Below are 24,628 nucleotides of genomic sequence, written 5' to 3'. Positions count from 1 at the left end.
GCTCGCATTCTATTATAAGCTGCAAGGAGAAGCCAGGGTATATCTTCCACATGTAGTCTGGAGATCTCCTCAGCTAAGTATTCCAGGTTGTCACTTTCAAATTCTTCCTTCCATCTGACACCAGGACTCAATTTTGTCAAATTCTCTGCTACTTTAAAACAAGGATCGCCTTTCCTCCAGTTGGCAATGACACATTCATTATTTCTCCTCAAGTCCTCGTCAGAAGTATCTTTAGAGCCCACTTCCCACAAACAGTCTCTTCAAAGCAGTTTAGGCCTTTTCTATCAAGCTCCTCACAATTCTTCCAGAACCTTCCCCTTATCCATTTAAAAAGCCCTTCCAGAAATGGACTAGCTTTTATAAAGGGGGTTTATTTGGTTACACAGTTACTGTCTTAAGGCCATGAAGTGTCCAAGGTAACACATCAGCAATCAAGTACCTTCACTGGAGGATGGCCAATGGTGTCCGGAAAACCTCTGTTAGCTGGGAAGGCATGTGGCTGGCATTGGCTTAAAGTTCTGGTTTCAAATGGCTTTCTCCCAGGACATTCCTCTCTAGACTGCAGTTCCTCAAAAGTGTCACTCTTAGTTCCACTTGGGGTATTTGTCCTCTCTCAGCTTCTCCGGAGCAAGAGTCTGCTTTCAAGAGCCATCTTCAAACTGTCTCTCATCTGCAGCTCCTGTGCTTTCTTCAAAGTGTCCCTCTTTGCTATAGCTCCTCTTCAAAATGTCACTCACAGCTGCAGCTGCACTGAGTTCCTTCTGTTTGCCAGCCCATTTATATGGCTCCACTGATCAAGGCCCACTCTGAATGGGTGGGGCCATGCCTCCATGGAAATATCTCATCAGAGTTATCATCAACAGTTGGGTGGGGCACATTTCCATGCAAACAACCTAATCCAAACGTTCCAACTTAATCCCCACTAATATGTCTGCCCCACAGGATTGCATCAAAGAATATGGCTGTTTCTGGGGAACATAATACATTCAAACCAGCACAACTAGTATCTAGCATAAAAAACTATGTTGGATTTTAAATGAGATAGATCATATAAAATGCCTAGCACAATGCCAGGCACATGTAAATTCTCTTTAAATGTTAGAGAACTATCTGCTGGGGAAGTCACAGACATGCCTAGGGGACATCTCCCATCCCTCATCTGCCCCCTCCTCCATTTCTGTTTCATGCAGTTGTTTCAATGATTCCATTCTGCAGCCTGGGGGAGAGGTTCACTCTAATGGACCTGCCTGACCAGACTTAGAACCTGAAACTGAGAACATGCAGTTCCAGATGCTTATCAGGGCAGGAATTCTCAGTGGAATGGTATGCTCCCCCTGGGATTATATAAATTGTCAGCCCTCAAGCAGGACAAGCATCTCTCATCTCCCATGGGAAAGGGGGTGACCCAAGCAGCTAGCCTCTCCTCTTCCCCTGTTCTTTTGGACCCTTTGTTGTGTAATAAGGTAGTCATTTGCTGAAAGTTTCTGTTGTGCCTCAGCTTGTTGTGTTCTCCCTTGTTCTGTAGGACAACTTGTTCCACACTATCCCCATAAATCATGTCATCTTCAATTCTGGATTTTTAATTACAAAATGGGAAGATGTTCTTTCACTATTTAGTCTATGAACATGTATGTCATGCCTTCAAAAATAAGATCATAAAGGATGGTGACTGAAAAATAAAATACAGGAAAGTGATGCTTTTCCCCCAAATATTTAAGTGATGTATAACATTGTAGAAGAAACAGACTCAACTCTCTAAATCACTTGACTATTTTATCAGTACTAGTCATTTTTCATAAGGGAATCTGGATGTATACATACTCTTTACTTTCATTCATTTATTCACTCATCCACAAAATAGTTCTTTATTTCATACTCAACAATATCTTAGACTAATATTAGGAACTGAGGACACAAAGACTGAGCCAGATATGATCTGTCTTCAAGAGCTGGAGATCTAATCGTGAAAAGATATGTGAAGATAAATTACATTTAATCAACACATGCTTTGTTGGAGGTGTAAACCCAATGTTGGATTTTAACTCATGAATTGGATTTGGCAGACAAGCCTGGAAGGGCGTCTCTGGAGTGGGAACACATGACCCAAGGGAAGAAGTTGTGCAAGGTGAGACAAATTTTGACATAGAGTGCAGCTCCTGTAGGAGATAAAGTGCGAGAGTGAAACTGCAGTCGTATCAGGAAGGGCTTCATTGTCAGACTAAGAAATTTAGACTTCCAGAAACTGGTAGTAACCAGTGGGGGATCTGAAACATGGTGGTGACTTTGAGTAAGGGAGGAAAATGAACCATAAATGCAACAGCTTGATAGGAATATTTAGAATTTGCTTTGTTTGTTAACTAGCCTGTAACTCAGTGGCTTTATCTTAGGAACAAAAGTGACTTTTCCTTTTAGTCTGGATTTCTTGAACCCATATGTAAAATGTGCCCTGTTTAAAATGTAGACTGTTTCATTTTATGCTCAGCTTTACAGGAATCTATCTAAGATGAAAACCAGGTGACCATGTTTCAATGTGTTTTCCTCTATATCTTAACAGAAAATGATCCATGAACTATTTGGGCTTATATGATCTTTACTCATAAATATATATCAGCATAATGCCTTGAAGCTCCTATTTAATGAATTTATGAAAATTTTCACATCCTGGGATTCTTTTCATTCAGGGATGCTGCCTGGAAATGCTTGTGATCTCTGAGGGGTTTTGAACATGCATAGACATTTTGTGAAATGATGCATTTTTAGGCAACTAAGAATCACAAGCTCTGTCCAGTGAAAATGGTATCATCTTGCTGTCAGAGGTGTGAACTGGCTCTGCCATATCCAGTTGTTCAGAACTGGCAAATTATTTCGTCTTTCTGAACATGCATTTCCTCATTTAGAAAATGTGGACATCTTTCCTATTTCATTAAGTTGTGGTGAAAGAAAAGCACAGAGTAGGTAAGTAAAACATTACAGTGACATTTCTTTCCCTTCATTCCTTTATCTACTCAAGTAACCTATCTCATAGTAAGATAAATCTTGGTAGGATGCCAGCTTAATAGCACACCAGTTTCTAGTTATTTAGGACTATAATAATGTGTGGGCCTAGCTGTGGGTGATGACTCTGATTGGATAATTGCCATGGAGGTGTTACCCCACCCTGAATTAAATCACTGGAGCCATATAAATGAGCTGACAAACAGAAGGAACTCAGTGCAGCTGAGAGTGACATTTTGAAGAGGAGCTACAGGCAAGAGGGACACTTTGAAGAACGCACAGAAGATGAGAGAGTAGCTGCAGATGAGAGACAGTTTGAAAATGGCTGTTGAAAGCAGACTTTTGCTTCAGAGAAGCTAAGAGAGGACAAATGCACCAAGAGCAACTAAGAGTGACATTTTTGAGGAACTGCAGCCTAGAGAGGAATGTCCTGGGAGAAAGCCATCTTGAAACCAGAACTTGGAGCAGACTCTGGCCATGTGCCTTCCCAGCTAACAGAGATTTTCCGGATGCCATTGGCCATCCTCCAGTGAAGGTACCCGATTGTTGATGTGTTACCTTGGACACTTTATGGCCTTAAGACTGTAACTGTGCAACCAAAGAAACCCCCTTTTATGAAAGCCAAACAAACAAAAATATGTCTGGGCAATGTCCAAGTTGAACCTGCATTTGAATTAGCTTTTAGAATCAGTGATATTCTTCATATGCCATAAAAACTAGTTGATCAAAGAACCTAAAATCATAATCCAGAGCTCTTGGCATTGTTTGTCTATCAGTTAAGAGAATTCAACTGGCCATGGCTGATTAATCCTATCAGGGCAGGGTATGCGATAAGCAACAGTGGCATGAAAGGACCAGAGGGAGCTTTCCCAGGTGCAGATGCTCCGAGCACCAGTCAATCTGGCTGGTGAGGCAAATATAGGACCCAAGGACTTCAAGCATCTGCACCCACAGTCCAGATGGGAGAAGGCAAGATTGCAAGAAGTAACATATATTTGGAAGAAGAAAAGTTCCAAAGGAGACGGTTACTGGGTGGTTAGTAAACCAGGCTGTCAACATGTGCCAGATCTTTGGGTAGCAAATGCTAGACCCTAGATAGGAGATCAGGAATACCTCTCACTGCCTCTAGGGGCAGCAGCTGAATGTTTTCTTCTGGTCACTTCCAACTTAAGCACCCCAGTGCTCTTGGGTACTGCCACCCAGACACTCTGAGCCCCTGAGTTGGGAAATCACCCTTGTGTTTTCTGTAGTTCTCAATGGTTGGAAGTCACACTCTGTCCTCTTCAGAGAATGTCTCACTTCCACTCCTCCACATCTTATCAAATTTGTCTTCACCAAGATTAAGCCTCCAGTTCCATTTCTTCCATAAGGCATTTTCAGAATCCTCCTGCCTAAGAAAGATACCTCTTCTCTGAAGTCCTATGATATACCAAATGTGTGCCATTATTAAACTATATTGTATTGCTCTTGAATTTTCTCTATGTATTGATCTTTCTGTAAGGACATTGTGAGCTTCTTGAAGAGAGGCATCATATTTCATATACTCTGGGGCCTTAATAATTTCCCAACATAGAACTATCAAGTTACTAAAGAGATACTTCACACTTGATTTATTGAACCTGAAATCTGAAACTCCTTATTCCAGAATTGTTGCTATGGGTTTGTCCTATTCTCATGCCTTTTGAATGAAAATACCATAAGTGGCTACATTTTCTTCACCCTGTTTTCTCAATCATTGACTGAAGGTGGTTGGTGGGAAGCATAGCTCAGCGCAAACTTGGAGACTGATTTCAGAGCAAAGAAGTTGGGGCTCCCTGTTAAGTAGGGCTCCTGCAGTAATAGATCTGAGAGGCACAATTTCAGGGTAGCTGTATGAGCAGTGCAAATGCATTGTCAGGAAAAAGCACTGTGTGGACACCAAAACACAGCTTAGAGAAATGTCATGGATATCACCTGCTCTGGGAAAGGGGGTCATTTGAGTAAAAATAGTAGGTTCATGAAGTAGAGTTACAGTCAAGTGTGGAGCCTGGGAGTTGTTGTTAGGTTGTTCTTCAGGGTATAAACCTTAAGATTCCCTGATGGAGAAAGGCCTAAAATAAATTAGGCAATTTGATGAAGGTATGGCAAGTTCATCAGAATATCTGTATCTATCTATAGTATAAATATAATAGTTTACAGAGAAGTACAAAGCCAAAATGAATGTGTTTCTTTAATTTTTACAGTGAAATACTTCTGGGAAATCAGAAATTTGATCTTAGTGGTCTCTCTGAAGTTGGTCTGCTAGTCACAGTTCTCTGGTGCAAACAATAGAAGCTTGCTGGATTGTACACGTTCATGCTCACAGAATTATCAGATGAGCTGGGAAATCAGGCACAAGGCTCCAGAAGACTCCCCTAAACTATGTAACTTTACTGAGAATGTATATCATTTAAGCACTAGGTGTTCTTTTAGTACTGAAGTCAATTGTACACCAGGAATGGACTTAACTGCATCCTCTACTTCTGCATGGATCCTGTGGTAGATTGAATTTCATGCCCTTAAAAAGGCATGCTCTTCATTTGAATCCATGTTCTTGTGGATGTGAACCCATTTATAATTAGGACCCTATGAAGATGTGTTATCAGTTAAGGTGTGGACTCATATATATGCAAAGGATCTTCCAATATCCTGTTTAGTTGAGTCCCAATTGAATTAAGGTGGGCCTTAATTCATATTACAGGAGGCTTTATGTCAGAGAAAAACCCCATTGGAGGAGATAAAGGTCATTGCCATGGGACAGAAGGCAGAGATGCATGCTAAGGAACCCCAGGGATAGCTGTGAGTCAGTGCCAGAAGGCTACAGACTTCAGGAAGGAAGCATGACCTTTCCAGCAACTTGATTTGGGAATTTAAGCCTCCAAACCAAGAGACAAAAAATTTCTGTTGTGAAGCCACCCAGTGTGTAACATTTGTCATAGCAGCCTTGCAGAGCCCAATCTGGCAGGCACTGCTACTGCCATCATTGTCAGAGAAAAAAAGGGACTTCTCTTTTCTTCATTTTTGCGTTACTAGCTGTAATTGGCTGAGCCTAGTACATGTCTGTGACTAGATGCAAGGGAGTCTGCAAAAGTATCTAACAATTTAGCATCTCTATGGAAGAAAGTTTGTGCTCCACCAATACTCAAAAACTGGAGCATTCTTCAAATAAAGAAAATTGTTCAGTTGTTAGGTAGCCAAAATACACAAACAAATGTCTACTAGAATTGGGCATATCATCTTTATCTTCATTACCTTTGCAAACTCAGTATCTAGAAGTATATGTCCTTAATAAATATTTGTTGAACAAATTGATGTTTCTAGATAAAAGCATATCAACTCTAAAGAATTTTAAATCACAACTTAATGTATGGAATGTTTCCCAGTAATTCAGGTGTTCTATTTTCTTATGTCTTCCTGGAGAATTGAGCCCTTTAGCATTATGTAATGCCCTTCTTTATCCATGATAATTTTCCTTGCCCTAAAATATGCTTTGTCTAGAATTAAGATAGCTACTTTAGCTATTTTTGGATTAGTGTTGGGAATGGTATATCTTTCTCCATTCATCTACTTTTAATCTGTCTGTGTCTTTATATTTAAAGTGGGTTTTTATACTCAACATAGATTTGGGTCTAGCTTTTCTTCTATCTACTCTGCTAGTCATTAGAAAAGTTGTAGGTTTAAAGAAAAATCATGTAGAAGGTGCAGAGCTTCCCTATACCAACCCTCACAAATGCAGATTTCCTTATTATTAGCATTTTGCATGGCAACTTGTTACAAATGATGAAAGAATCGTATTATAATTATATTAACTAGAGTTCAATTTACATTATGGTTCACTGTTTGTGTTATACATTCCTAAGTTTCTTTTTAAAATTTTATTCTATAAACACATGTACAACCTAAAAGTTCCCATTTAAGTCACTTTCAAATATACAATTCAGTAGTATTAATTACTTTCACAGTATAGTGTTACCATCCCCAATATCATTGCCAAAATATTTCCAGCATCCCAAACAGAAACTCTGTACCCATTAAGCATTATCAAACCATTCACCATACCCAGCCTGGTCCTGTAATGTGTATTCTAGTTTTTGATTCTATGAATTTGCTTATTCAAATTAATTCAAATATTTTATATTTCAAAATGTTTAATTTCCCCCTTTCCGTGCTGGAAATTCAAAGGGATATTTCTATAGTCTTCACAGTTGGAATCTAGGAGGGTTTCTAGAAGTAAAACTCATTAAAGTGTGGGGCACCCCCTAAGACTGAGCTTCCAGGAGTTTTAATCTCTCAAACTAGCTCTTGCTGAGTCTCCAGCAATTAGTCAATTCGCCTTTAACTATCTCTGTTCGCTCTTTAAGCCTCTGGTATATTTGCCTTTCCCGAGGCTCAATTCTTGGTTGGCATCCTGCCCTTGACTGTTTTTAGGTCCCACTGGACTGTAATCTTTTGGAGGTCAGGAATATTGTTTTCCTGGTTTGCTGTTGTATACAGCTCCAAGAAAAATTCCTGGTACACATTATGCATTCAGTGTACATTTCATGAAGAAATGCATGAAATCATTGTCTGTAGGCACTGCCCTACTTATAACAAACTGAATAAATGATGCAATATTATTTGTTTTAGTTTTCCAGCTGCTAAAACAAATACCTTATAATGAGTTGGTTTAACAGCAGGTATTTATTGGTTCATGGCTTTCAGAGGTTTAGATGGCTTGCTTCCTCCTGGGATTGTTATCTTCTGGCTGGTAATCTTTGGGGTTCCTCAGTTTTTCTGTTACATGGCAATGCATGTAGAGTTGTCCTCTTTCTCTTCAGCTTGTTGACTTCCAGCTTCTGACTGCTCCCTTTGGCTTCTGTCTCCATCTGACTTTCACTTTGCTTAAAAAGGACTCCAACAATCTAGATTAAAGCCCAACACAATTCAGTTGGGCAACACCTTAACTGAAGTAACATCTTGAAAAGATCTTATTTATATTGGGTCCACATCCACCAGAATGCAGACTCAAACAAAAAATACATCCAAACTGGGATACAAAATTCAATCCTCCATGGTATTTATTACAGACATCTGTACAGTATAAAGCAGGTCTCATTTTCCATTATGTGGTTTGGTTTCTGAGCATTTATTTATTCAATCCTCTTCCAGGGTTATATTCATATTATATAAATCATATAATGTGAATACATGAATTTATTATATGAATATATTCACACCATCTTTGGGAGTCATAGGATGACAAAAGCATGTTTTGTTGGCCAGTTTTCCTTTAAAAACAGCAACTATTCTTCACATTGTTCATCTTATAAGCCCTGCAGGAACTCTGCATTTAAACAAGAAAATTGAGTAAATTCTAAAATTGGAATCTGATGTATTTTGTATCATAGTAATTCCCTCAAAGAGTCTTACATGCATATCTACATGCCTGTATATTACTTGGAGCCTCCAAATTGAGGATGCTAACACTTAGGTGATGGGCAATATAAACTTGACTTTAATTGATTTGGATGACTTAGGGAAGTGGGTAGAGAAGGTAGAGCAAGGGTGATCTGAATTAATCATGTCTTCAAATCTTTTCTTCTGACACAGGCATTGTCCTGTGTCTGTGACATCAGGACTTACCTGCTCTTTACTCAGTTCTTAGCACCAGTGGCACCAAGCCCTGGTGTTACAGCATCAGCTTGAGGACTATTTTCGTAGTCTGTAGAAAGGGTGTTTGCTCTGACCTCTGCTCCCTGTCCTCTCATTGATCTTTTCCTCATCCTTCTCTTAGGATCCTCCAAACACTTAGCCCTACACCACCCTGTTCACTCTGCAGAATGCTCATGATGGCGTTTATCTAATATCCGAAATCTCTGGGTGGTGCTCTCATGCTGAATCCTTCTTCTTGCTCTCTGGGGGCCCTATTCCACAGGTAACTAGTCCAGCGAGCTGTCAAGTTAGACAAGAAATAATGAGTCATTAGCTGAAGAGTCAATATCTGATAAGGCTTAAAATGTGCTAGCCCTCACAGGAGCATTTGCCTTTTCTTCAGGGCACAATTATAGAGAAACTAAAAAAGAAGATCAAAAAAGCAAATGACAGTATTTGAGGTCTAAGGCGCACGTTAGTGAAGACTAGGGAAAAAATGGAGCGTCCTGATATCGAGGCCACTATCTAACTTGCTTTGTGGTTTAGGATGTTCAGTGAATTCTTATGATGATCAAGTCAAAAAGGAAAAACTAAAATAAAAATGAGTGAACATTTTAAAAAGGTTATTTAACTTTTTTTTTTGGAGTGGCTGATGACGGGACTCCTGTGACTTAATGAGTTATGCACATAGATACAGCTTTAGTTGTTCCTTGGGAATTTTGAATTTAATTAAATATGAATACAATAAGCCTAACGGGCTTCTATTTATAAGGGTCTTTTTTTCTACCACTTCCATTATCATAATAAAGAAATAACCTCCTAACAGAAATGACTTAAAAAAGGGCACATATTTAATTTCTAAACTTCTAAATTCAATTAAAATATTTCCTTTTCTTTTCTCCTTCATTCTCTGCTGCAAAGAATTATTTAAAACTAAACACAAAATATCCACCCCCACAGCTCACATAGCCTGCATATAAATAGAGGATATATGTCAACTTCTGATTTGCAGATTCACCAAGTAAATGATAAACTTTTAATGATTTCAACACTTGGGTAGAAATGTCTTAACCACCATAAAAATGGTGTCATTGGAAAAACAATCTATTTTGCTTTGCAGTATTAGTGGCATTATTTGCACTAGTGCTAAACTTTTTAGAAGCCTAAGAAAGTAGTTTGCTTAAGCTTATTATCGGACTCAAGCAAACTGTTTTGTGTGAGCAGGATATAGTTTGCAGTGCAATGTGCATTAAGGAAGAAGCCTGGAAAAGGAAATCACTCATTAAAAGTGTCACTTGTTACTACAGCAATAATCAATAGAGCATTAAATGTCAAATTTTATTGCAATGAATGGGGAATAAACATGAAAAGTACAGTGCACTCTTGTAAATGATATGACTTGTAAATGTCAGGAAGGACTTATTTAACACTAAAAGGCTATAAGAATTTGCAAAGGGAGTTTTAAAATTCTTCCAAGACAGCTGAAGCTTACATGAAGAAAGGGCAGCTATATATAGCATACACACACAAAGGTAATGTAAAATGTGAATGGATAAAAAAGAACCGAACCCCATTCTAATTGGAGTGTTCATTATATTTGGTATTCTAGAAAGAGCATGTATTGAAGCCTGCAAGTTTGGCATTATGAATATTTTATTGCTTACCTTGTTTTATATTCACAGAAAGCACGCTTTCTTTTCTCAGCACAAGCAGTATATATTTATCTGTACAGAGCAAAGAGCAGCCTTAGAGATAAATGCAGTTGAGAGTACATCAACCAGATGGATTGCAATCCCTTTTCTGGGAAATTGTCTTTGAAAGTTTATAATCTGCAACATTCAGCTGCATAAAGTTTTATTTTTCCACTCAACCAAGTGAAATTTAGCTTGATTTTCCCACATGTTGCTCTCAAAACCTGAAAATTGGTAGGGAAGATTCTTGGGAATTTCCCAAGCCCTGTATTTTTAAATACATTTTCTACTGTGAAATCCAACATATACATACAACAATGACAACCTTCAAAGTATGATTCAACAAGCAGTTAGAGAGCAAACCCCAAAGAATCAATGGACTACAGTTCCACAATTTCAGCTACTTCCCCACTGTGACATACAACATATACTCAGAAAGGTGACAACTTTCAAAGCATGATTCAATAAGTAGTTATATAGGTAATTTCAAAGAATGCTATGGGTTACAGTTTCACAGTTTCAGCCATTCACTTATTGTGAAATATAAGATATATACAGAAAGGTGATAATTTTCAAAGTACAATTCAATGAGCAGCCATAAAGCAAATTCCAAAGAATGCCATGGGCCACAGCTCCACGATTTCAGTCACCTCCTTCTAATCATTTCAACACCCTAGCATCCAACATAAAAATAGATATCTAAATTTATATAAAGATTCAGTATTTGTAACCCTTGGTTAAATCCTGTCTTGTCTGTTGCTACCCTTTCCTCTTGTATAATCACTTTCTCAATCTTCAGGGATGTCTAGACAGTGACCAACCTAACTTGTTCATATTGAAAAGGGTGTCAACATTATGGGCAAGGGGGTTGCTCCTGATTGATGTTCTTAAAGAGACTGTTGCCTCTGGGTTCTAGGACTTTTCTGGCATAGGAACATTCTGGTGGATTTAAGTTTCTGAAAAATAAACTTAGTGAGTGGAACTTTTATAGTGGCTCAAATAGGGACCTAGGTATTTCGGGACTACTCTTGGTTAGGGCTTGGCATACTGTACCCATTTGGATACCTGGCTGAAGCTTACATAAGAGTAACCTCCAAGATAGCCTCTCAACTCTATCTGAAATCTCTTAGCCACTGTAACCTTATTTTGTTACCATTCTTTTCTCCATTTTGGTCAAGAAGGCATTTTCAATCCCTTAATGCCAGGTCCAGGCTCATTCCTTGGAGTCATGTCCCATGTTGCCAGGGAGATTCACTCCCCTGGGAGTCATGTCCCATGTGGGGGAGGTGGAGGCTAATGAATTTATTTGCCAAGTTGGGCTTAGAGAGAGAAAGGCCACATCTGAGCAACAAATGAGGTTTTCTTGGAGGTGTCTCTTAGGCCTAATTATAGGAAGGCTTAGCCTCCCTTTTACAGCCCTAAGTTTCACAAGACTAAACTTCAAGATTAAGGGCTTGGCTTATTAAGTAGGGGGTTCCTAATTTCATATAGCATGTATTCTGTCCAAGGTAAACAATCAGTATCTCACATTATCTTCACTTAGTCGTACAATCATCACTCTCAATTTTAAACAATTGTCATAACATGAAGCATCCCAAAACTCTCAGCCCCTAATTATTTATCCCTAGTATTCGTATAGCACTGGTAAGGTACTCCTATTAAGTATAGTCTATAATATGTAATGGGTAGTTTTTCCATAACCACTCTGTTGTTAACTTTTTGTACCAGTGTCATAGCTTAGTAGTATATCATGCAGACACTTTTGGGATACATGCCTTTAAACAACCATTTTCCGTCATGCTTGACTGATGCTTATAATCACATTAATAAACAATCATCACCCCTGTCCATTCCCATACCTTTAATTTCACCCTCATTATCATGTCTGTACATGTTAGGTTATCATTTCCCCTTCACTAGCTTTTGTCTATTTCTAGGTTCCCTATATTCTATGTTATAAGACACTTATTTTACATTGTTCAGGGAGTTCACATTAGTGATAACATACAATATCTGTTCCTTTGCATCTGACTTATTTCATTCAGCATTATGTGTTCAGGGTTCATCCATGTTGTCACTCATATGTTTCAGGACTTCATTCCTTCTCATTGCTGCATAGTGTTCCATCGTATGTATATACCACATTTTGTTTATCCATTTATCCACTCCTCTGTCAAAGGACACTTTGATTGTTTCCATCTCTTGGCAACTGTGAACAATGTCACTCTGAACATTGGTGTGCAAATGTCTGTTTGTGTCACCACTTTCAGAGCTCCTGGGTATACACTGAGAAGTGAAATTGCCAGATCATTATTTAGTTTTCTGAAGAACCGTCAAACTGTCTTCCACAGCACCTGTACCATGATACAGTCTCACCAGCAATGAATAAGAGTTCCAATTTCTCCACATCCTCTCCAGCATTTGCACTTTCCTATTTGTTTAATGGCAGCCATTCTTATTGGTGTGAGATGATATCTCATTGTGGTTTTGATTTGCATTTTCCTAACACCTAGTGAAGATGAACATTTTTAAATGTGTTTTTTTAGCCATTTGCATTTCCTCTTCAGAAAAATGCATTTTCATACCTTTTGCCCATTTTATATATGGGTTGTTTGTACAACTGTCATTGAGTAGTAGGATTTCTTTATATATGCAAGATATCAGTCTCTTATCAGATATATGATTTCCAAATATTTTCTACTATTGAGTTGGTTGCCTCTTCAACTTTTTGACAAATCTTTGAGGTACAGAAGATTTTGATTTTGAGGGGTTCCCATTTTTCTATTTTTTCTTTTATTGCTTGTGCTTTGGGTTTAAGGGGTTTAAGATCTAAGAAGCTACCTCCTAATACTTGGTCTTGAACATGTATCCCTACATTATCTTCTAGGAGTTTATGGTGCTGTCTCTTATATTGATGTCTTTAATCCACTTTGAGTTAATTTTTGTATAGGGTGTGAGGTAGGGTCCTCTTTCATTCTTGGATATTAAGTTCTCACAGCCCCATTTGTTGAAATACTATTCTGTCCCAGTTCAGTGGTTTTGGAGGCCTTATCAAAAATCAGTCAACCATAGATCTCCTGTTTCTGACCTCTCAATTCATTTCCATTGATCAATGTGTTTATCTTTGTGTGAGTATCATGCTTTTTTGACTACTGTGGCTTCATAGTAGGCTTTAAAGTCAGGAAGTTTAAGTTCTCGAACTTCATTCTTTTTTAGAATATTTTTTAGCAATTCAAGGCTAATTTCCCTTCCAAATAAATTTGATAACTAGCTTTTCCAAGTCTGTAGACTAGGTTGTTGGAATTTTGATTGGAATTGCATTGAATCTGCAGATCAGTTTAGGTAGAATTGATATCTCAACAATGTTTAGCCATCCTATCCATGAACATGGAATATCTTTCCACCTCTTTAGGTCCACTTTGATTTCTTTTAGTTAAGTTATGTAATTTTCTGTGTAGAGGTCTTCTGTGTCCTTGGTTAAGTTTATTCCTAGGTGCTTGATTTTTTAATTGCTATCATGAATGAAATTTTTTCATTGAGTGTTTCTTCAGTTAGGTCATTTCTAATGTTTAGGAACATAATTGCCTTTTGCACATTATTGTTGTATCCCGCCACTTCACTGAATTTGTTTATTAGCTCAAGTAGCTGTGTCATTGATTACTCAGAATTTTCCAAATACATGATCATATCATCTGCAAATAATACAGTTTAACTTCTTGCTTTCCAATTTGAATGCCTTTTATTTCTTTGTCTTGCCAGATTGCTCTGGCTAGAATTTATAGCACAATGTTAAGTATTAGGATGACAGCAGGCATCCTTGTCTCATTCTTCATCTTAAGGAGAAGGCTTTCGGTCTCTCCCCATTGAGTACTACACTGGCTGTGGGTTTTTCATGTATTCCCTTTATCATATTGAGGAAGTTCCCTTAAATTCCTACCTTTTGAAGTGATTTTATCAAAAAAGGATGCTGAATTTTGTCTAATGCTTTTTTGGCATTTTTTTTTAGAAGATCATTTGACTTTTCCTTTTCTATTTGTTAATGTGTTGTATTATATTGATTGATTTTCTTATGTTGAACACTTGCATGACTGGAATGAACTCCACTTGGTCATGGTGTATAATTCTTTTAATGTGTCTTTGGATTTGATTTGCAAGTATTTTGTTGAGAATTTTTGCATCTGTATTCATTAGGGAGATTGGCCTATAGTTTTCATTTTCTGTAGCATCTTTATCTGGTTTTGGTATTAGAATGATGTTAGCTTCACAAAATGAGTTAGGTAGTGTTACATTTTCTTCAATTTTTTTAATGAGTTTGAGCAGGAATGGTGTCAGTTCTTTTTGGAAAATTTGGAAAAATTCCCCTGTGAAGCCATCTTGCCCCAGACTTTTATTTGTAGGAATTTTTTGATGACTGATTAAATTTCTTCACTTGTGATTGGTTTGTTGAGGTCTTCTATTTCTTCTTGGGTCAGTCTAGGCTGTTCATTTGTTTTTAGGAAACCATTCCTTTCCTCTAAATTGTCTAGTTTGTTGGCATACAGCTGTTCATACTATCCTCTTATATATATATATTTTAATTTCTTTGGGATCTACAGTAATGACCCTCCCCCTCATTTATGAATTTGTTTATTTGGGTCTTCTCTCTTTTTGACTTTGTCAGTCTAGCTAAGGCTTTGCCAATCTTGTTGATCTTCTCAAGGAACAAACTATTGGTTTAATTTATTCTGTCTTTTTTTTTTTTTCTCTTCAGGTTATTTATTTCTGCTTTAAACCTTGTTATTTATTTTCTTCTACTTGCTTTAGGATTAGGTTGCTGATCATTCTCTAGCTTCTTAAGTTGTTCAGTTAGGTCTTTGATTTTAGCCGTTTCTTTCTCTTTAATGTATGCATTTAGAGCTATAAATTTCGCCCTCGGCATGACTTCACTGCATCCCATAGGTTTTGATATGTTGTTTTCTCATTTTCATTCATCTCTAGATATATGCCAGTATCTCTTGCAATTTCTTCTTTGATGCACTGATTGTTCAGGAGGGTGTTGTTTAATCTCCACATATTTGTTCTGGTTCTTTGGTGGTTATTGATTTCTAGTTATATTCCATTATGGTCAGAGAACTGCTTTGAAAAATTTCAATCTTTTTAAATTTATTGAGTCTTATTTTGTGCCCCAGCATATGATCTATCCTGGAGAATTTTCCATGGGTGTTAGAGAAGAATGTCTATCCTGGTAATTTGGAGTAATGCCCTATATATGTCCAGTAAATCTAATTCATTTGTCACATTGTTTAGGTTCTCAGTTTCTCTCTCGGTCCTCTGTTGTGTTTTCTATCTATAGAGGACTGGTGTATTGAAGTCTCCCGCCATTATTGTAGAAATGTCTGTTGCTTCCTCAGTTTTGCCAATGTTTGTCTCATGTACTTTGCAGCACCTTGATTGAGTGCATAAACATTTGTAATTGCTGTTTCTTCTTGGTGAATTGTCACTTTTATTAATATATAATGTCTTTCTTTGTCTCTTGTGGCATCTTTGCATTTAAAGTCCATTTTGTCTGATATTAGTATCACAACCCCTGCTTTCTTTTGGCTGTAGCTTGTCTGAAATATTTTTTTCCATACTTTCACTTTCAATCTCTTTGTGTCACTTGGTCTAAGATGAGTCTCTTGAAAACAGCATACTGATGGTTCATACTTTTTAATCCATTCTGCCAATCTGTTTCTTTTAATTGGGGAGTTTAATCCATTTACATTCAATGTTATTGCTCTGAAGGCAGTTGTTGAGACAGCCATTGTATCTTTTGGTTTTTATTAGTCAGATCTTCCCCCCTCCCTCTTTTATTCCTTTAGGTTACCCTTGCTAATCATCTTCAGTTCTGTGCCATTATTCAGACGTCTCTCTCTTTTCTTTCTTTTTTTATTTTTTAAATTGCAGTTTTGCATAGGACCATCAGGACATTCTGAAATGGAAGGAGATCAACATTATATAACAGGAGTCCCCATGGCTTAACTCAGGCAAATTGGCAACATGACTTACAGATAACCTATCTGAGAGATGGTCTGGCCAATTTTCATAGCAAAATTCTCTACAAAGGGACTAGTTTCAGTTTTTCTCCATGGTCTTACTTCAAGTTGAAAATACTAGAGAAACTCCATGGAAAACTAGGAATGGTATTCTGAATATGTTGTAGAAGTTAAAAATGCAAGATTACTGCTTCTATGATAAAAGTTTAATTTAGCATTCCTCAAAAGAAACAAAAATTAAATAGCATTGGACAGAAGTTTATATTTCATACCAAAATATCGTCACGGTATCCAGGCCATTATAATAGAGGGCAAAAGGAGGGGAAGGAGGAAATAATATGATGGAGGCAGCTCAGCCACTGAGAAGCCCATTGTGCTCCACAAGCTTGCAAATATGTCACAAAATGAACAATCTGATTTTCCATATGAGTGGATGTAATATTTCAGAGTTTCTTTTCAATTGGCCAGTGAAAACTGTGACTTCCAACACAAAGACAACCTTCACAGCAGTGCAGTTGCCTTCTGTTTCTGATAATTTCCGAGACAGGGTAGAGCTTTCAGGTTTTGTTTCCTTTTCTGATTCCATAACTGAAAATGATAAGTCGAAGAGAAAGTTAATTTTAGCTCAGTACCTAGAGTTGAACAATGGCAAGTTAAAAAAATATAGAAAGCAAGCCCAAGGTAGAATGAGAAAAATATGAGATGATAATAATAATGAAAATAATGCTGGGTGACTGGCATTGTGTTAAGATCTTTATACATATGTTTATATGTATAAATAGTTTCCCATTGCTGCCATAACATATTATCACAAACTTGGTGGCTTAAAACAAAACATATCTGTGATCATAGGGTTCTGGAGACCAGAGGTCTAAAATGGATTGGCAGGGCTGCTTTCCTCCTAGAGGTTGGAGGGGAGAATTCATTTCCTTGCTGTTTTGGTTTGCTAAAGCTGCCAGAATGCAATATATCAGAAATGGGTTGGCTTTTCAATGGGGATTTATTAGGTTGCAAATTAACTGTTCTTTGACCATGAAAATGTCCAAATTAAGGCACCAAAAGAGAGATACCCTCTCTGAGGAAAGGCCAATGGTATCCAGGGTTCCTCTGTCATATGGGAAGGCACATGGTGACATCTTCTAGTCCTTCTTCTCCTGGATTCTGGTTCCAAAATGGCTTTCTCCTGGGGTATTTTCTTTTTTAACTTCTCTGAGCTCTCTCCAAAATGTCTCTACCTTTCATCCTCTCACAGAGGGCTCCAACAAGGGGATTAAGACGCACTTTGAGTGGGCAGAGTCACATCTCCATTGAAACAACCCAATCAGAAGGGCCCACCCACAATAAGTCTACCCCCACAAGATTGGATTAAAAGAACATAAGCTTTTCTGGGATACATAGTAGATTCAAACCAGCACTCTTGCCTTTTCCAGCATCTAGCAGCTGCCTGCCTTCCTTATTTCATAGTCTGTATCATTCTCTCCTCTGCTTCCAACCTCACACATCATTCTCTGAATTAGACCCTCTTGCCTCTGCCTTATAAAGACCCTTGTGATTATACTGGGCCCACCTGGATAATCCTGAAAAATCTCCCCATTTCAAGATCCATGACTTAATCACATCTTCAAAGTCCCTTTTTCTATGTAAAGTAACATATTCACAGGTCTGGACATTAGGGTATGGACATCTTTGGAGTATTATTGTGTCTACTACACATGAATATCATAGAAATGTTAATATCATTTCTGGACTTTCCCTGTATCTACCATTGACTTTTATCACCTATTATTTTGAAATTCCATTTTCAATATTGGTAGCAGGTGGTGGCAGGGGTTTAGGCCAACTAAATTTCTGTATTTGCAAGAAACAGCAATAACATGACTTTATCAAGGTCTTCAAACTTCATCCTTACAAATCTTTCCTCAACATGCTTAAATTTATAGTATAATTGTTTTCAATATTAAAAGATTTGATTTTAAGTTCCTTTGCTGGTCAATTGCAACATGCTTGTTTCCTGCCCAACTACAAATGATCTGTGAAACAGTGGGATATAGGAAACATTTCTGAGAGAAGCAAAGGAAGATGTGGAATTGATTCATCTGTAAGATAAAAAAAAATAGGATTACTTAGGGAGAATATACAACAGGGTCAAAATTATTGAATTATTTCTAAGGAGAAAGATCTTACAGTGGAATTAGGGGGGAATCATGACTGGATGGTGTCTGTTGCCATCTTGCTGACCATTTATATAGACCAGAGACTTGGTGTTTACTCGTCATTTGGAAAAAAACAAAAACAAAATAAAACTTAGAAAATTGCTTGGGATCTTTTTCTTTTTGCATTATCCTCTTTCTATTATCCTTTTTCTATTATCCTTTGTACACTGACATTTCACAGTAATGAAATTCTATGTACTCATGCCGCTGCCTTCAGGGTAGTTAAATCAATGCTATAATGAAGTTTACCTACTTAAGGCTGGTTTTCCGAAAGAAAAGATAAGTCAGTACATAAACCTGGACTCCTCAAACTTCATGCTTTAGTGAATATCATTTAAAATAAGATCTTGTTTTAGTACCTGAAAATAACACACATTTCTATTTTGTATTAAAACAGCAACTTTTGAATTTTATATTCTTGACATGGGTCTGAAAGACATCTTTGTATATTTAAGTAGTTATTACTGAAGCCTCATGCAGGTTAATTAACTTCATTTCTCTCCTATTAAGGGGAATTCTTCCATGTGTGCTCTGCATCCTTCTCCTCTCACTTTACCCTTTGGAAAATCATTCCTTGATCATGAATCTTTAAATTCTCCCTTGCTATAGGATGATTTTCATTAACAGATAAATATTCTGTAGCATCACCAATATTGAAAAAGAAAAACTAAGCTAAACAAAATTTTCCTTGGTGCCTACCCTCCTGGTGCTAATTCTCTCCATTCCTTTATAATCAAGTGTGTCAAAAGTTTGTCCCCAACACTGTCTCTACTTTATTTTGTCCCATTAAATCTTTCTTTGTTGCTGTTATGACATACTTTAAGTAGAGAGAAAAATGTAGAGAATAATATAATGAACACTCATGTACTGGGAAGTCAATTGTAACATTTTGAAAAATTTGCTGTAAAACTTTTAAAATAAAAATATTCAAGGGAGATAAATCCCTTTTGTTCCATTCTACTCTTTCCTCATGAAGATATACATGCTATTCTGAATTTGTGCATATAACTTTTTATTGGCTTATTAATAATTGAGATATAGGGATATTCTATATGGTTTTAAATCTTATGTGAATGATGTCCTTCTGCAACTTTTTTTCACCTAGAATTTGTTTTGGGGTGATGTTGCCATGATGATACATGGAGCTCTAGTTTATTTAGTTTCCATTGATGGGTATTTTTAGAATTTACCATAATCTACTTATCCTTTCTCATCTTGATAGGTATTCAGGTTATTTTTTCTGCACCAAAACAAACCATGCTGGAAAAAATTATTCTTGAAAATGGGTACTGATGTACGGAACAGAATCATCATATTATAGGGTTTGTGTGTATTCAAATTTATTAATCAACTTCACTAGACATTGTGAAATTGTTTTCCAAAGTGGTTGTACCAATTTATACTCTCTCCAGCAGTTCATGAGAAAATACATTGTTACATTGTCTTGCCAATCATGTTTTGTCAAAACATTTAAAATATTTTCCAATCTATGGATGTGAAATATTCAATTATGGCTTAATTTTTCATTTTCTGGATTTCTTTTAAGATTTAGTATATGCCTTTTAGCCATAGTTTCCTTTTCTTGGAAGTGTCAGTTCACAGCTTTTGCCCAATTTTAATATTGTTTTTCTTTTTCTTATTGATTCATAGAAGTGCTTTATGTATTTTGATTGCTAATTACTAATTTTTTTGTGAGGTATATATGAATTACAAGTAGTTCTTCAATTTTGCTACTTGTATTTTCTCTCTCTTTAAGATGTCTTTTGAGAATAGAAATTCTTAATTTTAATATAATTTCATTTGTTAATCTACTACTTTAGTTTTGATTTTTTTGTATTTCATTTGGAACATCCTTCCTTATCCCAAAGTTATAAAAATATTCTCCTTAATTTTCATCTAAAAGTTTTAAAGGTTTGTTTTTCTCACTTGGGTGTTTAATTCACTCATAATTTATTTTTGTGTATCCCAATAGGTAGTGATCAAATTATTTTTTTTCATGTGGATAGCAATTTATTGAATGCACCATCTTTTCCTCCACTGAGTTATAATGCCACCTCTGTCACATAATAAGTTTTTATACATGTGTGGGTCTATTCCTAGGTTTTTTTTGTTCTCTTTTCATTTGCCTATCATTAAGATACTATACCAACCAACACTGTTTTGATTCCCACAGCTTTATTAAATGTCTTGATATATCATGGAACATGTCATTTTACCTTTCTTTTTTTTCTTCAAAATTATCTTGGCTTTTCTTGATCCTTTGATTTTGTATATGAATTTGAAAGCAGCTTGGCAAAAATTTTGCTTATAAAAATTATCACCACCAACTACGGCAAACAGAAATCTATTGTGAATTTGGCTGAAATTTTTTAACTTCATAATTTTGGAGAAAATTAATTTAATTATGATACTGAGTTTTTCCATACATGGATATTGCATACTTTTCTTTTTATTTAGGTGTTGGTTTTTTAGTTTTTATAATTTTATTCATAAAAACTTTATTCAAACTTCTGGTAGATTTAAACCAGCTAATATATCTATCTACGTCTAGTTCCATTGCTTTCCCTATATCTACTTCTGTAATGTTATCTTTTTAAAAATTTCATTTCTTAACTATCTACTGATGATATTTAAAATGATTAATTTTAATATAGTACCCTTTCAACAACTTTGATGAACTTTTTATAGAGTCATGAACTTTTGGATTTTTTTGTATATTCTGTTAAAAATCATACTTATGAATGTTTGCTTCTCCACTTCCAAACCTTATGATTTATTTGCCTTGCATCAGTATTATGAACTCCAATCATTTGGTGAATGGTAGAAGTGATAGGATTTCTTACAGAGCAGCTGTCTCAGGATTTGTCTGAGAAGGACTTTATTTCATGATAACTATCTTGGTTTCCCAGCAGCTACAATACATATCACACAATGGGTAGGATTAAACAGCGGGAATTTATTGCCTCATGGGTTAAGAGGCCAGATTGCTTGCTTCTTCCCAAAGTCAGTAGCATATTGGCTGACTAGCAATCCTTGGATTCCTTGGCTTTCCTATCAAATGGCAATATCTTCTCTTTGTCTTCTGGGTTCTCACTGACTTCTGGCTTCTTGGTTCTCCCCAGGGGTTTCTCTTACTTGCTTATAAAGGATTCCAGTAACCTGACTAAGACTCATCCTGATTTAGGTGGCCACACCTTAACTGAAAACAACATCTTCAAAACGTCCTATTTTGAAGGATTAAAATTAAGGATTGGATTAAGAATTTTTTTTCCTGGGGTACATAATTCATGTACCACAATAAACATAAAGATTTATTTGACATGGAATTCTTTGTTGACAGTATTTTTTCTCAGAATGTTGCAGATATTATTGCATTGTCTTACTTTTATTATTTTATTATGGATTTGTAAGTTTATAGAAAAATCATGTGGAAATACAGAGTTCCAGATAACCCTCCTCACACACATAGTTTTCCCTGTTATTAACACTTGTATTAGTGTGGTATACTTTGTTACAAATGATGAAACAATGTCATTTTAATTATGCTATTAAATACAGTCCATCATTTACAGTAAGGTACAATGCTTGATTTGTACAGTACTATCTTTTAAAAATTTTATTCTATATCATATATACAACCTAAAATTTCTCCTTTTAACCACAGTCTAATATGTAATTCAGTGGAGTTAATTACATTAATAATGCTTTCCTACCTACCATCACCACCACCCATTACCAAAACATTTCCATCATCCACACAGAAATGCTATACCAATTAAGGACTAATTGCTTATTTCCTACCCCCACCCTGGCCCCTAATAAGGTGTATCCTAGTTTATGATTCTATGAATGTGTTTATCCAAATTATTTCATATCAGACATATTATACAATATTTCTTTTGTGTTTGGGTAATTTCACTCAACATGATACCTTCAGGGTTCATCCATGTTGTCACATGCATCAGAACTTCATTCATTTTTTGGTTGAACAATGTTCCATTGTATGCATATACCACATTTTACTTATCCAATCATCTGTTCCTGGGCACTTGAGTTGCTTTCATCTTTCAGCAATTATGAAAAATGTCCCTGTGAACATTGGTGTGCATATATCTGTTTGAGTCCCTGCTTCTAATTCTTTTGTATATGTACCTAGAAGTGGGATTGCCAGGTCAAATCATAATCTTATACTTAACTTTCAGAACTGTCAATCTGTATTCCAGCAGTGGCACCATTTTACACTCCTATCAATAATGAACAAGTGTTCCTATTTCTCCACATCCTCTCCAACACTTGTTGTTTTCCACTTTTTAAGTTAGTAGCCATTCCAAAGGGTATGAAATGGTATTTTATTGTGGTTTTGATTTGCATTTACCTAAAGGCTAATGATATTGAGCCTCTTTTCATATACTTTTTGAAAATTTGCGTATCGTTTTTGGAGAAACATCTTATTCAAGTCCTTTGCCCATTTTTAATTGGGTTGTCTTTTTATTGTTGAGTTGTAGGATTTCTTTATATGCACTGGATATTTAGCCCTTAGCAAACATGTGGTTTCCAATACCTACCCCCTATTCTGTAGGTGGTCTGTTTACTTTCATGATGAAGTCCATTGATGTACAAATGGTTTAAATTTTGATGAAATATTATTCATCTTTTTGTTGTTGCTTGTGCTTTTGGTGTAAAGTCTAAGAAACCATTGCCTAACACAAGGTCCTGAAGGTGCTTTCTTATTTTTTCTTTGTGAAGTTTTATAGTTTTGATTCTTATACTTAAGACCCAGATCCATCCTGTACTAAATTTTGTATATGGTGTGAGGTAGGGGTCCACTTTCATTTCTTTGCAGATGTAATCCAGTTTTCCCAGCACCATTTGTTGAAGAGACTATTCTTTCCCCATTGAGAGGACATGGAAAGCTCGTCAAAAATCAACTGGAAGTGCACCTGACGGTCCCTGTGGCAGTGGGAGTCATAGCTGCTCTTTGGATGCTACGCTTCCTATTCAAAGTGGGAAAATGCTTTCAGATGGTGAGTTTTTATTGTGATATCTTGTGGGTGAAGGTTCTGTGGCATAAGGAATCTGAAAAAGGCTTCAAAGCTGCCTGTAATGAGCCTTATGATGGGAAATGGAGTAAAACCCTGGTGGAATTTGGGCCTGAGGATGATCATTTTGTTGCAGAACTGACTTAGAATTATGGCACCAGAGACTACAAACTTGGCAATGACTACCTGGGTATCACACTTGCTTCTAGCCAGGCTGTCAGCAATGCCAGGAAGGTGGAGTGGCCACTTAGTGAAGTTGCAGAAGGTGTTTTTGAAGCTGAGGCCCCAGGAGTATATAAGTTCTATTTGCAGAATTGCAATCTACCTCAGTCGGACCCTGTATTAAAAGTAACTCTAATAGTGTCTGGCCTTCTGAAGTCCTTGAACTACTGGACTAATCTACTGGGAATGAAAATTTATGAAAAAGAAGAAAAACAAAGGGCTTTGCTAACAACCAGTGTAAGCTGGAGTTGCAGGCCATCAAGAGTGCAGTTGATCATGCAGCAACTTTTGAAAGAACTGCCTTTTCTTGCCCCCAAAAAGAGTTGCCAGACATAGAAGACTTGATGAAAAGGGAAAACCAGAAGATTCTGACTCCCCTAGTGAGCCTGGATACCCCAAGGAAAGCAACAGCTCAAGTGGTCATTCTAGTTGACCCTGATGGACATGAAATTTGCTTTGTGGGGAATGAAGCATTTTGAGAACTTCCCAAGATGGATCCAGAGGGAAGCATGTTGTTGGATGGTGCAATGGCAGCAGATAAAAAGTGATGAGTGGTTTACTAAACAAAATAAACCAAAGGCTTCAGGTTAACAAAAGACATCATTTGGAACCAGCATTTGTGATTCTTGTCCTCTGCCTGTGAGCCTGATTTGTCCATTCATGATAAATTCTCTTTTGACTTGGTTGTTTATTATTCAGGCAAAGATTCTGGGGGGTGAAGTTTTGTGTATTCCAATCTTTGTAAACTCTGATATATTTTATCTATGAAATCCTATTAGAAGCCCAAGTAGAGGAGAACTGCTTCT

At 36.7% G+C, this 24,628-nt stretch overlaps 1 pseudogene; it reads left to right on the top strand.

Moving 5' to 3' along the window:
* The window catches only part of LOC119505218, a 149,531-nt pseudogene extending 125,118 nt beyond the window's left edge, over nucleotides 1-24,413 (top strand).
* The last annotated feature ends 215 nt before the right edge of the window (nucleotides 24,414-24,628 follow it).

This window comes from Choloepus didactylus, chromosome 1 (assembly GCF_015220235.1).
Source record: "Choloepus didactylus isolate mChoDid1 chromosome 1, mChoDid1.pri, whole genome shotgun sequence".
NCBI classification, from domain to species: domain Eukaryota; kingdom Metazoa; phylum Chordata; class Mammalia; order Pilosa; family Megalonychidae; genus Choloepus; species Choloepus didactylus.
Note: the sequence above shows the minus strand (reverse complement) of the source record. Positions and strands in the feature narration are given on the sequence as shown.